The sequence below is a fragment of the Palaemon carinicauda genome, chromosome 1 (genome assembly GCF_036898095.1).
Source record: "Palaemon carinicauda isolate YSFRI2023 chromosome 1, ASM3689809v2, whole genome shotgun sequence".
Taxonomy (NCBI): domain Eukaryota; kingdom Metazoa; phylum Arthropoda; class Malacostraca; order Decapoda; family Palaemonidae; genus Palaemon; species Palaemon carinicauda.
This window is the reverse complement of record NC_090725.1, coordinates 110,430,140-110,442,639: the sequence shown is the minus strand read 5'-3', so window position 1 is coordinate 110,442,639 and position 12,500 is coordinate 110,430,140. Positions and strand designations below refer to the sequence as shown.

At 35.6% G+C, this 12,500-nt stretch overlaps 1 protein-coding gene across 1 annotated transcript in view; it reads right to left on the bottom strand.

Annotated features, from left to right (window-relative positions):
- Positions 1-12,500, bottom strand: part of LOC137650837 (protein Wnt-4-like) — a 64,733-nt gene that overhangs the window by 14,644 nt on the left and 37,589 nt on the right. The gene's annotated exons all lie outside the window — the stretch shown is intronic.

Genomic DNA, 12,500 nt, shown 5'->3' with positions numbered 1-12,500 from the left:
GTTAAAGACAAAATATACAGGAAGGTAAAGATACAACATTGTTGAAGAAACACTGACTATATATGGTATCTGTTTCTTTCTCAAGGAATCAGTAATTAAGGCTCTCTCTCTCTCTCTCTCTCTCTCTCTCTCTCTCTCTCTCTCTCTCTCTCTCTCTCTCTCTCTCTCTCTCTCTCAAAGAAGTCATGCAAATGATAGTTTTAATCAACTATAACAAACGCAAGTCTTCATTAAACATTTCAATGGAATTCAATTGAGTTTTAAAAGTATATAACAAATAATGTTTCACTGGCATTCATCATGAAAAAAAAAATTAAACCATCTCCATTTTCTTTTTTAGATTTTAAAATAGTCTTCGTTTTAGCGATTTTTTTTATTCTCATTTACATATTATGTCAATGCATTTCAACTGAGTTTAAGAAAACTATATACAATTTGTGTTTCACTGGCATACATCATGAGAAAAAAATTAAACCTCCATTTTCTCATTTACATTTAAATAAATTCTTTGTTTTTGCAGTTTTCTATTTTCATTTAGATATGTTAATGTAATTCAACCGAGTTTTAAAAAACTATATACAATATGTTTCAATATCGTGGATCATGAAAAAAAAAATCCCAGTAAGTAGCTAGAGCATATTTTCTTCTAAATTATGTTTTAAGATATTCTTTGTTTTTGAAAAAAAGATTAAAAATTTTTCCGTAACAGCAAAATTCAATTTCTCATTTTTGTTTTAAAATAATCTTTGTGTTTGAAAAATGACTAACCATTCTCAAGTAATTAGTTAAGACCCCAATTTATTTTAATTTATATTATAAAATGAACTCCGTAGATCCAATTTTCTTCTCATTTTTGTTTTAAACTAATTTTTGTTTATGAATAATTATTAAACATATCTTAGTAGCCAGTTAAGACAGCATTTCATTTCAATTTATATTATAAAATAATCTTCGTTTCAGCATTTTTCTATTCTCAGCACATCGGATTCCTACGAGTCCCGCGCGACACAGAAAGGAATTCAAAAACGGTGTCTAGTGGATTCCAGGACACACGCTGGATTCCAGGTTTGTCTTCAGGTCGGTTCATCGACCCTGCTGTGTCACTGACAAGAAACTTCCTCTGAAAGTCAAAATTCTTTCGGTCTTGTTTGTGGGACAAACGGTCCATTCTCAGAAGGATGCCATGCGCGAATCTTGAATACTTTCGCAAAGGACAATGTTGTGCCTCGATTATTCGCGATAATGTCCTGACCTGATAAATAAACCCTTTGTTGATTCTTTGGAGAATGTGTCAAAAGACACAATGTCCTGAACTGATAAATTAACCCTTTGCTGATTCTTTGGAGAATGTGTTACAAGGCACCATGCAATAAAGGCTGGAATCTAATAGTTATTATTATCATTAATTGCCAAGCCACAACCCCAGCTGGAAAAGCGTTAAAGCAGGATACTACAAGTCCAGGGGCACCAAAGGGGAAATAGCTCAGTGAGGAAAGGAAACAAGGAAAAATAAAACATTTTAAGAACAGTAACATTAAAATAAATATTTCCTATGTAAACTATAAATACTTTAACAAATAAGAGGAAGAGAAATTAGATAGAATGGTGTGCCCGAGTGTACCCTCAAGCAAAAGAACACTAACCCAAGACAGTGGAAGACCATGGTACAGAGGCTATGGCACTATCCAAGACTAGAGAGCAATGGTTTGATTTTGGAGTGTCCTTCTAGAAGATCTGTTTACCATAGCTGAAGAGTCTCTTCTAGCCTTACCAGGAGGAAAGTAGCCACTGAACAACTGCAGTGCAGTAGTTAACCCCTTGGGTAAGGAAGAATTGTTTGGTAATCTCAGCGTTGTCAGGTGTATGAGGACAGGAGAATCTGTTGAGAATAGGCCAGACTATTCGATGTATGTGTAGGCAAAGGAAAAGAACCGTAACCAGAGAGAAGGATTCAATGTAGTACTGTCTGGCCAGTAAAAGGACACCATAACTCTCTGGCGATAGTATCTCAATGGGTGGCTGGTGCCCTGGCCAAATATTTAGCTAGTTTGCTTTTATTTCTGAATAAATGGCAAATATTTATTTAGTTCATTTGTTGTTTGTGAAAAACATTGCGCAATAATTATAGAAACAATGTCAACGAAACTTGGTGGATAAGTGGGGTATGATCCAAGGACAAATCCATTAGACTTTGAAGAAAACACATCAAAGTACAAGTACGCAGTGGAGTTAAGAGCAAAATAAGACTGCTTGGCGTGGCGAAGACATGATCTCTACCTAGTGCCCTCTAGTTAATAAAGTTCTTCCAGTTGTCCATGGAACATTAAAATACTTGAAGGAAAAACAAAGTTCTTTAGATTGAAAGGAAAAAATGTTTGCCATACTTCAAATCTTCACGGCCAAGACTGCTTTCAACTGTCAGGCCCTCTCTGGTCCTAGCTTGGATAGAGAGGGAAAGGGCTTAGGCTCTAATCATATGTATATATGGTCAACCTCTAGGGCACTGTCCCTTGCCTCTGCCATTTGTGTGTAACGTTTAAATGTTTATACTGAGACAGTACAGGAAGACTACTGACGGCGACTGGCTAAAGAGTCGGTGGGTTCACTGTAATTTCCCCAGATTTTTCTCAAAAGTATAAAATTTAGAAAATTTTATTGTACAAGCGATCAGATAAAAATATTTTTTCCTCATTTGCCATGATACAGTCCACTACCTTGGATTTTACAAAATCGCTGCCACATACAAAGAAAGAAAAAAGGTTTTGTCTAAATCTCAGCTACTAAATAACAAAGATATATGATTTAGACAACCACCATTTTCACGGTCAAAACACCCAATGTTATCAAACTAGATTTGGTTTTATTGAGTGTTTTACAAGTGATCAGATATGACCAATACGCTACTCATGGCAAAAAATTGATTAAATCTTTTACCCAACCATGGATTCCTTACATATATCTATCGTCATCACCATAATTTTCGTACTTATTCTGTGCGTCCTCATCCTTCTGACACCCACTGCTGTACTGGCAAAGTTCAGCGTAGGATAGGTTCTTTGTTGTGCAAAAACATCTGACAGAAGAACCACTTACTGATGACGGTCTCTGGAGCTAGAAAGGTGTCAAGGTTGATTTCAGCTGACCATAGGTATCCAACAGAGGATCCTGTAGAGTAATACTGACCGGTCCCTTTACTCTGGCTTGGTTATGGACTTTCAGGACAGGTTGTATCAGAACTTCAAGGATAGGAGGTAGCTTGTCACTTTATGCCATATGCTTTCAGAAGACACCATCACGGCTCGGAGATAATCTTGATGTAAAAGCCTTTGAGAAAGTAGGCTGCACAGATGAAGCTAACCAGAGTGGCCAGGATAGTTTTGGTCATTTCTGTCCCCAGGTTTGACATGTGCCTTTTATTTTCATGTACAAGGTCCTCTAAGAGGGGAGAATCTAGGATCCAGCATTGACCCATGCCCTTTTTCAAAATGAGTGTGCCATTCATAGCTTCTCATGAAGAAGGTCCTCCTTGAAAACGGGGGGGGGGGGGGGGGGGTAATCTGGGCTCCAACAGTGGCATGTACCCTTTTCCGAAATGCAGGTCATACTCGCTGCCTTTCATGTACAAAGTTCATCAGGTGGGAAGGATATGGCATACAGCATTGTCCTGCAGCCCTTTTTAAAATAAGGGCGTCAACCTAGTCAGTGGCTTGCTTTCCGACAACAGTGAATTGTATACTGCTCAGCCTGGAATACTGCTCTATGCTTCTCCTGTTTTCATTCTAGATAAAGCAGTAGTATCACATATTACCTTCAGCAAAACTATTATGATGTTTTGCCGAAAAATGTTCCAAAACTATATAATATGGATGTTATGGATACTGGGCGTTAATCCGCAGGAATAGAGCTACTACTGTATAAACATATTTTTCCAATGGAGCGTCATTAACAATCTCCAACAAAGACGAAAAGAACCTAAAATGTGAAAAATAACCAATAACTTTAGAAGTAAGAAATCAGCTGTTTTTACAAAATGCTAAGTAAAATACCATTTGTCTTCAAATCCATAGGCATCAAAGTGAACAAAAAATTTTAATTTCAATGAATTAAACAGATAAACAAGTTAGTTTAGCCTCAGAATATTATTATCAATATTATTACTAGCTAAGCTACAACCCTAGTTAGAATAGCAGGACGCTATAAGCACAAGGGCTACAACAGGAAAAAATAGTCTAGAGAGGAAAGAAAATAAATAAACTACAAGAGAAGCAGTGAACAATAAAAAGAATATATTCTAAGAACAGTAACAATTTCAATAGATCTTTCTCATATAAACTATGAAAACTTAAAAAAGTAAGAGGAAGAGAAATAAGATAATGTGTGTGTCTGAGTGTACCCTCAAGCAAGAGAACTCTGACACAAAACCGTTGAAGACCATGGTACAGAGGCTATGTCATTAGCAAAGTCTAGAGAACAATGGTTTGATTTTGGAGTGTTCTTCTCCTAGAAGAGCTGCTTAAATACCAGTGGAAATGAGGAAAATTGAGATACTATCAAAGACACCAGTCTAAAGAGATGCCTTATACTTTGGACACTGAGTGACTGACGGACCCATATGAATTACACAAAAGGGGAACTAAAAATTCTACACCAAAGGGTTGCAAGGTTTAAGGGCAATCAGCCATTTTTCTCCCAGGTTGTACCAGCATGGGTTTCTTTAACCTTTTAATCCCAATGTTAAAGGAACAAGAGAGAAGAAAGAAATAAACAGTGGTATAATTAAATATAAAGGCCAAATTGAATTAGTATATCAACTCGGTCACTAACAAACTGAAGGCTCTTTTTCCAACGCATGCTCTCTCTCTCTCTCTCTCTCTCTCTCTCTCTCTCTCTCTCTCTCTCTCTCTCTCTCTCTCTCTCTCTCTCACAATTAGTGTATCAACTTGGTCACTAACCAACTGAAGCCTCTCTTTCCAACACACACAGACTCTCTCTCTCTCTCTCTCTCTCTCTCTCTCACAATTAGTGTATCAACTTGGTCACTAACCAACTGAAGCCTCTCTTTCCAACACACACAGACTCTCTCTCTCTCTCTCTCTCTCTCTCTCTCTCTCTCTCTCTCTCTCTCTCTCTCTCTCAATTAGTATATCAACTTAGTCACTAACCAACTGAAGCCTCTTTTTCCAACGCAGGCACACTCTCTCTCTCTCTCTCTCTCTCTCTCTCTCTCTCTCTCATTCTGTGGAAAGATCAGAGCTGTATTGTTTTGCCGAATCTGTTATCTTTTTTCCCCTCAGTATCCGGAAAGTTGACGTGTGAGGTAAATGAACCATGGCGTAGATTTAAGCCGGTGGTCGGCACCGCCTCTGGGAGCTTGAGACCCTCAAAGAAAAAGTTTGATTAACCCTTTCTTGCTCAGTACAACTTAATTCGTTGTTTTTGACGTGTATGCCTCCGACCCAGCCACAATCCAGGAAAATTTCTGGCAGTAATTTCAGCATTATTTCTTTCCTCATTCTTTTTTATCAATTTTTCCGCTATCTGGTTATTTCGTTAGAAGAGTGGATGTTTTTTTTTTTTTCGTTTGATTCACTTGCTGTATTTCGGGGAAAAAATACCAAAACGACAGGGCCACAGTTCTTGGCAATTCCTAGCGTAATACAAAGAAATCTATTGCGTTAACGGCTGTTTCAAACGGCTGTTTTTTTTATTTTCTTTTTTTTAATAAGTAACCATTAAATCCCTTGATCAGTAAATTACTTGAGTAAACAATCAATTAAGTTATCACATTATATAGCATGTAATTTACAATATATATATATATATATATATATATATATATATATATATATATATATATATATATATATATATATATATATATATATATATATATATATATACTTTTCTTTATATGCTCTTGGGGCAGAGCTTCTCTCTGATGCAAAGGATTACGTCTGAAAACTTGAAGAAGCTGATGAAATATGAAGATTCCTGCAGGAAACATATTGACGCCACTAAGGCTATCGCCTTCAATGAATATTTATATACATATATATATATATATATATATATATATATATATATATATATATACATATATATATATATACATATATATATATATATATATATATATATATATATATATATATATATATATATATATATATTCAAATAAGCCATATATATTTTTGATACATTAATGTCTGGATTCTCTTAACGACCTGGGGATCAGAGCCCCAGGCGAAATCACACAAAGACAAGAGCTTGTGACCGGCCGGAAATCGAAACCTGGTCGGCAAGCTTGTATAGACAGTGACTACAACCCTAGCTGGAAAAGCAGTGTGCTACAAGCCCAAGGACTCCAACAAGGTAAGAAGCATAGTGAGGAAAGGAAATAAGGGAATAGCAAATAAACAATATATAAGTACTGCATTATAAGATTAATTATTTTAAGATCTGTAACAATGTAAAAATATATCAGTCATACATAAACTATTAAACGAGACATTTAATCCGGCTTAACTCAAAAGCATTTGCGAAAAGTTTGAAATTATAAAGTTCCATTGATTCAACAACCTGATTTTGCAGATCATTCCATAACCTTGTCATAGCTGGAATAAAACTTCCAGAATACTGTGTATCTGTGTGCCTTATGGTGAAGGTATGATTGTCAGAAATTAACTGCATACTAGTACACGTACAGGATGGTACAGTCTTGGAAGATCTGAGCGCAATAGATTATCTCAATTATGAAAAAAAAAAAATTATCTAACATGCATAGAGAACTAACTGAACGACGGTACCAGAGATTAATATACAACACAGGAATAAGAAATTTAATAGACCATAATTTTATATCCAACTAATTAAGATGAGAGTCAGCAGCTGAAGACCAGACAGGAGAACAATACTCGAAACAAGGCAAAATGAATTAATTAAAAATATTTCCTTAAGATATACTGATAATCGAAAATCTTGAAAGAATTTCTCAAGAATACGACTTTTTTTTGTACAATTGAAGAAGAAATCTTTGCCAAAAGAAAATTTGCAATCAAGAGCCACACCTAAAATTTTAAACAAGTTGTTTGTATATATATATATATATATATATATATATATATATATATATATATATATATATATATATATATATAAATATATATATATATATATATATATATATATATATATATATATATATATGTGTGTGTGTGTGTGTGTATATATATATTCCCGTTCTGAGTGGGGATACCTTTAAATGGTGAAAGGATTTGTGTATCACCATGATCAGCAAACCTATACTGGTCTGGACGATCAAACTAAAGTCTCCCACCATCACCAATCCGCATTGGCCAGCGTGTTGATGAAAACTGGCCAAACTCCAGACATGAATTGAGATATTTGAGACCTTTGTCCTACAGTGAACTAGGAACGGCTGCATTTGTTGTTGTTGTTGTTGTTGTGTATATAAAACTTGTTCTATAATTAATTATATTTAGGTTATCTAGCAAAAATTATTCTTATGTAGATACAAATGAATGGTGAGAAATTTGACTAATTTTTATCTTAAAAAAAAAAATCAATGGGGTCTGTGATTATCATTACATTCATTTAGAAAAAAAATAAGATGGACCATAACCTTTAAATAAAATTGTCATTAGTCATGCCAATTATACATAATTTGAAGCACAATTAGAAGTAGATAGCAACAGTTAACACTGGATAATTTTTTTGTAGTTATAAGTTACCTGAATAGAAAAACAACTTACTGTATTAAACAATGAATCATAAATTCCTGTCTCTTAATTTAGAGACCAAACTAATGGAGATATTGTTTATCAGACAAGCTGGCCATAATTAAAAGAAGTACTATTAACCTTTTGTTTTTTCGGTATCAATTATAAACTGCTCAATTAATATCCCAATTGCTGCTTAGAAATCACTGTAGGAAACTCCATCTATAATTTTGGACTTATTATGGTAATTACTATCTTAGATTAATGATTTATAATACTATTGTTAGTTTTTTAACAATAGCTCCAATAAGAATGAAATTAATTTGTACATGCGTAATCTACGTCAACTTTCAAAATGTTACTATGGAAGAAATGTAGTCCCTTTTTAAGATTATTATTGTTTGCTCGACAATTATATTCTTAATTTTCTTACTAAAGTTTACTTCTTTAGAAAGATATTTTGAAAAAGTGTTGTGAGATGCACATTTATGTAATATCAAAAACTATAACTCCAGCTTCAACAGAGAGAGAGAGAGAGAGAGAGAGAGAGAGAGAGAGAGAGAGAGAGAGAGGGCCTAGTTAGTAATTAGTTGCTCACATTCAGTTGGTGTGTCCTTCAGTGGACAGAGGGAGGCACTACTCAAGAGCTCCTTCGCTCAGGACGGGTACTTCCCGAAGGCAAAAAAAATATCCACTCAAGAGACAGGAGGAGACAGAGAGAGAGAGAAAAAAGAGAAAGATCCGATGTTCATTTCGGCTGGAAAACTTGGCTGCGGGAGGCTAATTCTCGACTGTGTTTAAGAACGAGAAGCAAAGAGGAAAAAACTTCGACAAGAGTGAGAGAAGCACGGTGGGGCATCGCATCCCTTCGGAGACGCCCTCTCTGGTCCTTCAGGTGGCCCCCTCTTCATCACGACTGTCGTCTCAAGTCTTGGCCCCCTCGGGGCCTACTTCTTTTCCTTCTGCTCCCAGTAGGGAGATGATGAAGGGGGAAAAAATCACACAAGATGAAGAGGGATCAGGATCCAAGGAAGGCCCTCAGACTTCTTCTTCACATTCTCTGGCTCCTTCAGGGGCTACCAACGTGAAGACCAGGCAGGCGACCCTGGTTCTTGGAGTCAGTCATAACTAGTCCTATTTGTTGATATTTTGACCCCTAGTCCCTCTTTAGATTTTTCCCTTCTCTGGAAAGGGGGGGGGAGGTTCGAAACGGAAGGGGGACATTTGAGATACACTTCTCTCCACTTACACCCATTTTTAAAAGTGAGTTTTTAAATACGCAATAACGTGTTCTAAGAAGAGTAAATCCTCAAAATGCCACTTCAGTATACAGTCTGCCATTGTCTTATCCAGTTTTTATCAAATGGGTTTTCTCTTACCTCAACTTTACCTGGAAAACTTAGAGTGAGCATCGCGTTTCAGGCGGAGTTTCAAGTGTTAAGCACAAGCTTCATATGGAATTAAGCGTAGAACATACCGGGTTAATGGTACCTCCAAAATTATGCTGGAATGAAAATGAGTTTTATTAGCTTCCAACATTCATGGGCGAGAGGGTGGTAATAAAAGTTTCAGTGTGTATATAACTTGATTCCATGTGATATTAAATATTCATGATAGCCTTGTCAGAATATATAAAGAATTACTCAAACACACAGAAGTTCTTTACGTGGGAAACTTTTGATTAATTGCTAGCAAAATAAAAGGGGATCAACGTCTCCTATGAAATAAATAGAAAGTGTGTGGATATATATACATATATATATATATATATATATATATATATATATATATATATATATATATATACATATATATATATGTGTGTGTGTGTGTGCGTATGTATGTATGTATGCATATATATATATATATATATATATATATATATATATATATATATATATATATATCATGCTGAGTGGTATTGCCAAACTTATGACTACTCAGTGTCTCCCCGTCCTTCAGTTAGGGGGGAGAGGAGTAGTCATACACTGGTGAGAGGGAGCAAATTGAGAGGTACACTCAGGAACAACAACTGTCATGTTGTAGTTAGGAAAGGGGAGGGGTGAGAGGGGGTGAATCTGGATGTGCGCGTGTGTGCTTGTACATATCTAAATATTTAGCTGTAAAATGACAGAGATCGCATGAACTATTATAGGAATAATGTTTTACCCGACAGATCATGTATACTAATACAGGAATAATCTCCAAACAGATGGGTTGTGTACACTAATATAGGAATAATCTCTTCATCAACGGGTCGCGTACACTTGTATAGGATTAATCTCTTACCCAACAGGTTACATATACTATTATAGGAATATCTCTTAACTGACGGGTCGCGTACACTAATAAAGGAATAATCTTTTAATCAACGGGTCGCGTACACTAGTATAGGAATAATCTCTTACCCGATGGGTCACATACACTATTATAGGAATAACCTCTTAATCAACGGGTCGCATACACTAGTATAGGAATAATCTCTTAACCGACAGGGCATGTACACTATTATATGAATAATCTCTTAATCAATGGGTCGCATACACTAGTATAGGAATAATCTCTTACCCAACAGGTCATGTACACTATTATAGGAATAACCTCTTAATCAACGGGTCGCGTACACTAGCATAGGAATAATCTTTTACCCGGCGGGTCACAAACACTATTATAGGAATAATCTCTTAACTGACAGGTCACATACATTATTATAGGAATAATCTCTTAACTGACGGGTCACATACATCATTATAGGAATAATATCTTACCGACAGCCCTTATACACTAGTATAGGAATAAAGTCTTCCCCAAAGTGTCATGTACACTATTATAGGAATAATCTCTTAACCAACGGGTCGCATACACTATCATAGGAATAATCTCTCAACCGACGGATGGCGTACATTATTATAGCAATAATCTCTTACCTGATGAGTCTCGTACACTATTATAGGAATAATCTCTTATCCGACTGGCCGTGTGCACTAGTATAAGAATAATCTGTTAACTGACGGGTTCAGTACACTAGTATTGGAATAATTTCTTATAGGGCGGGTCACGTACTTAGGAATAATCTCTTAAACGACTGGTGGCGTACACTAGTATAGGAATGATATCTTAACAGACAGGTCACGTACATTATTATAGGAATAATCTCTTAACCGAAGGACTCACATACACTATAATACGAATAATCTCTTAACCGAAGGACTCACATACACTATAATACGAATAATCTCTTAACCGATGGGTCGTGTACACTATTATAGGAATAATCTCTCATCCGACAGAAGGCGTAAACTATTATAGCAATAATCTCTTACCGGATGGGTCTCGTACACTATTATAGGAATAATCTCTTATCCGACTGGTCGTGTAACCTAGTAAAGGAATAATCTCTTATCCGACTGGTCATGTACACTAGTATAGGAATAATCTCTTATCAGACTGGTCGTGTAACCTAGTATAGGAATAATCTCTTATCCGACTGGTCATGTACACTAGTATAGGAATAATCTCTTATCCGACTGGTCGTGTAACCTAGTATAGGAATACTCTCTTATCAGACTGGTCGTGTACACTAGTACAGGAATAATCTCTTACCCGACCGGTCATGTAGACTAGCATTGCAATAATTTCTTACCCGACGGGTCACGTACTCAGAAATAATCTCTTAATCGACTGGTCGCGTACACTAGTATAGAAATGATATCTTAACAGACGGCTCCTGTACACTAGTATAGGAATAATCTCTACACGGAAGGGTCATAAACAATTATAAGAATAATCTCTTAACTGACGGGTCGCGTACACTCTTATAGGAATAATCTCAACCAACGGGTTCCGTACACTAGTATAGGAATAATCTCTTAACTGGAGGATCACGTACACTTATTATAGGAATAATCTCCTATCCGACGGGTCGCGGACACTATTATAGGAATAATCTCTTAACAACTGACGGGTTGCGTACACTAGTATAGGAATAATCTCTTAACAACCGACGGGTCGCGTACAGTATTATAGGAATAATCTTTTGACTACGGAATGAAAGCCAGATTTGGATGTCAAAGAAAGCACATTCAGTTTTCCACTTGGCCTGATTCATCAATATGCTTTTCTAAGAATTTTCATTATATGATAAATAATGTTTTAAAGTAATTCCACAGAGTCGAAGAACATATGTTCTACAAAAAAAGAAATAAAATACAATCTGTAGTTAATCTAACAATAGTCTAAATGCAAAGTTATTTCTGAATTACGTAAATTATACTATTCTTCTTTAATTGTTTGTTTAGTGTGTTTAGGACAACAACCTCAATTAATAATTAGTGGTGTAAAGTCTTGGAAAAATGTGCATACACATACAGCATTGCATATACATTGAATAATATATACACTCACAGGTGATATAAGCATTGTATTTATGTGACCATCAGTTTATGTGTTTAGTTGTATATAATAATGTACATAAACAAATTGATGGACATAAATAAGGTTCCACCTGGATGATTATTATCATTACTAGCAAATATACAACCCTAGTTGGAAAAGCAGGATTCTATGAGCCCAAGGGTTCCAAACAAGAAAAAATAGCCCAGGGTGGAAAGGAAATTAGGATATAAACTAAATGAGTGATGAACAATTAAAATTACACACTTTAAGCACAGTAGCAACATTGAAATATATATCTAATATAAAAACCATGAAAAGAAACATGTCTTCCTTCTCAACAAAAATATTTGCTGCAAGTTTGAACTT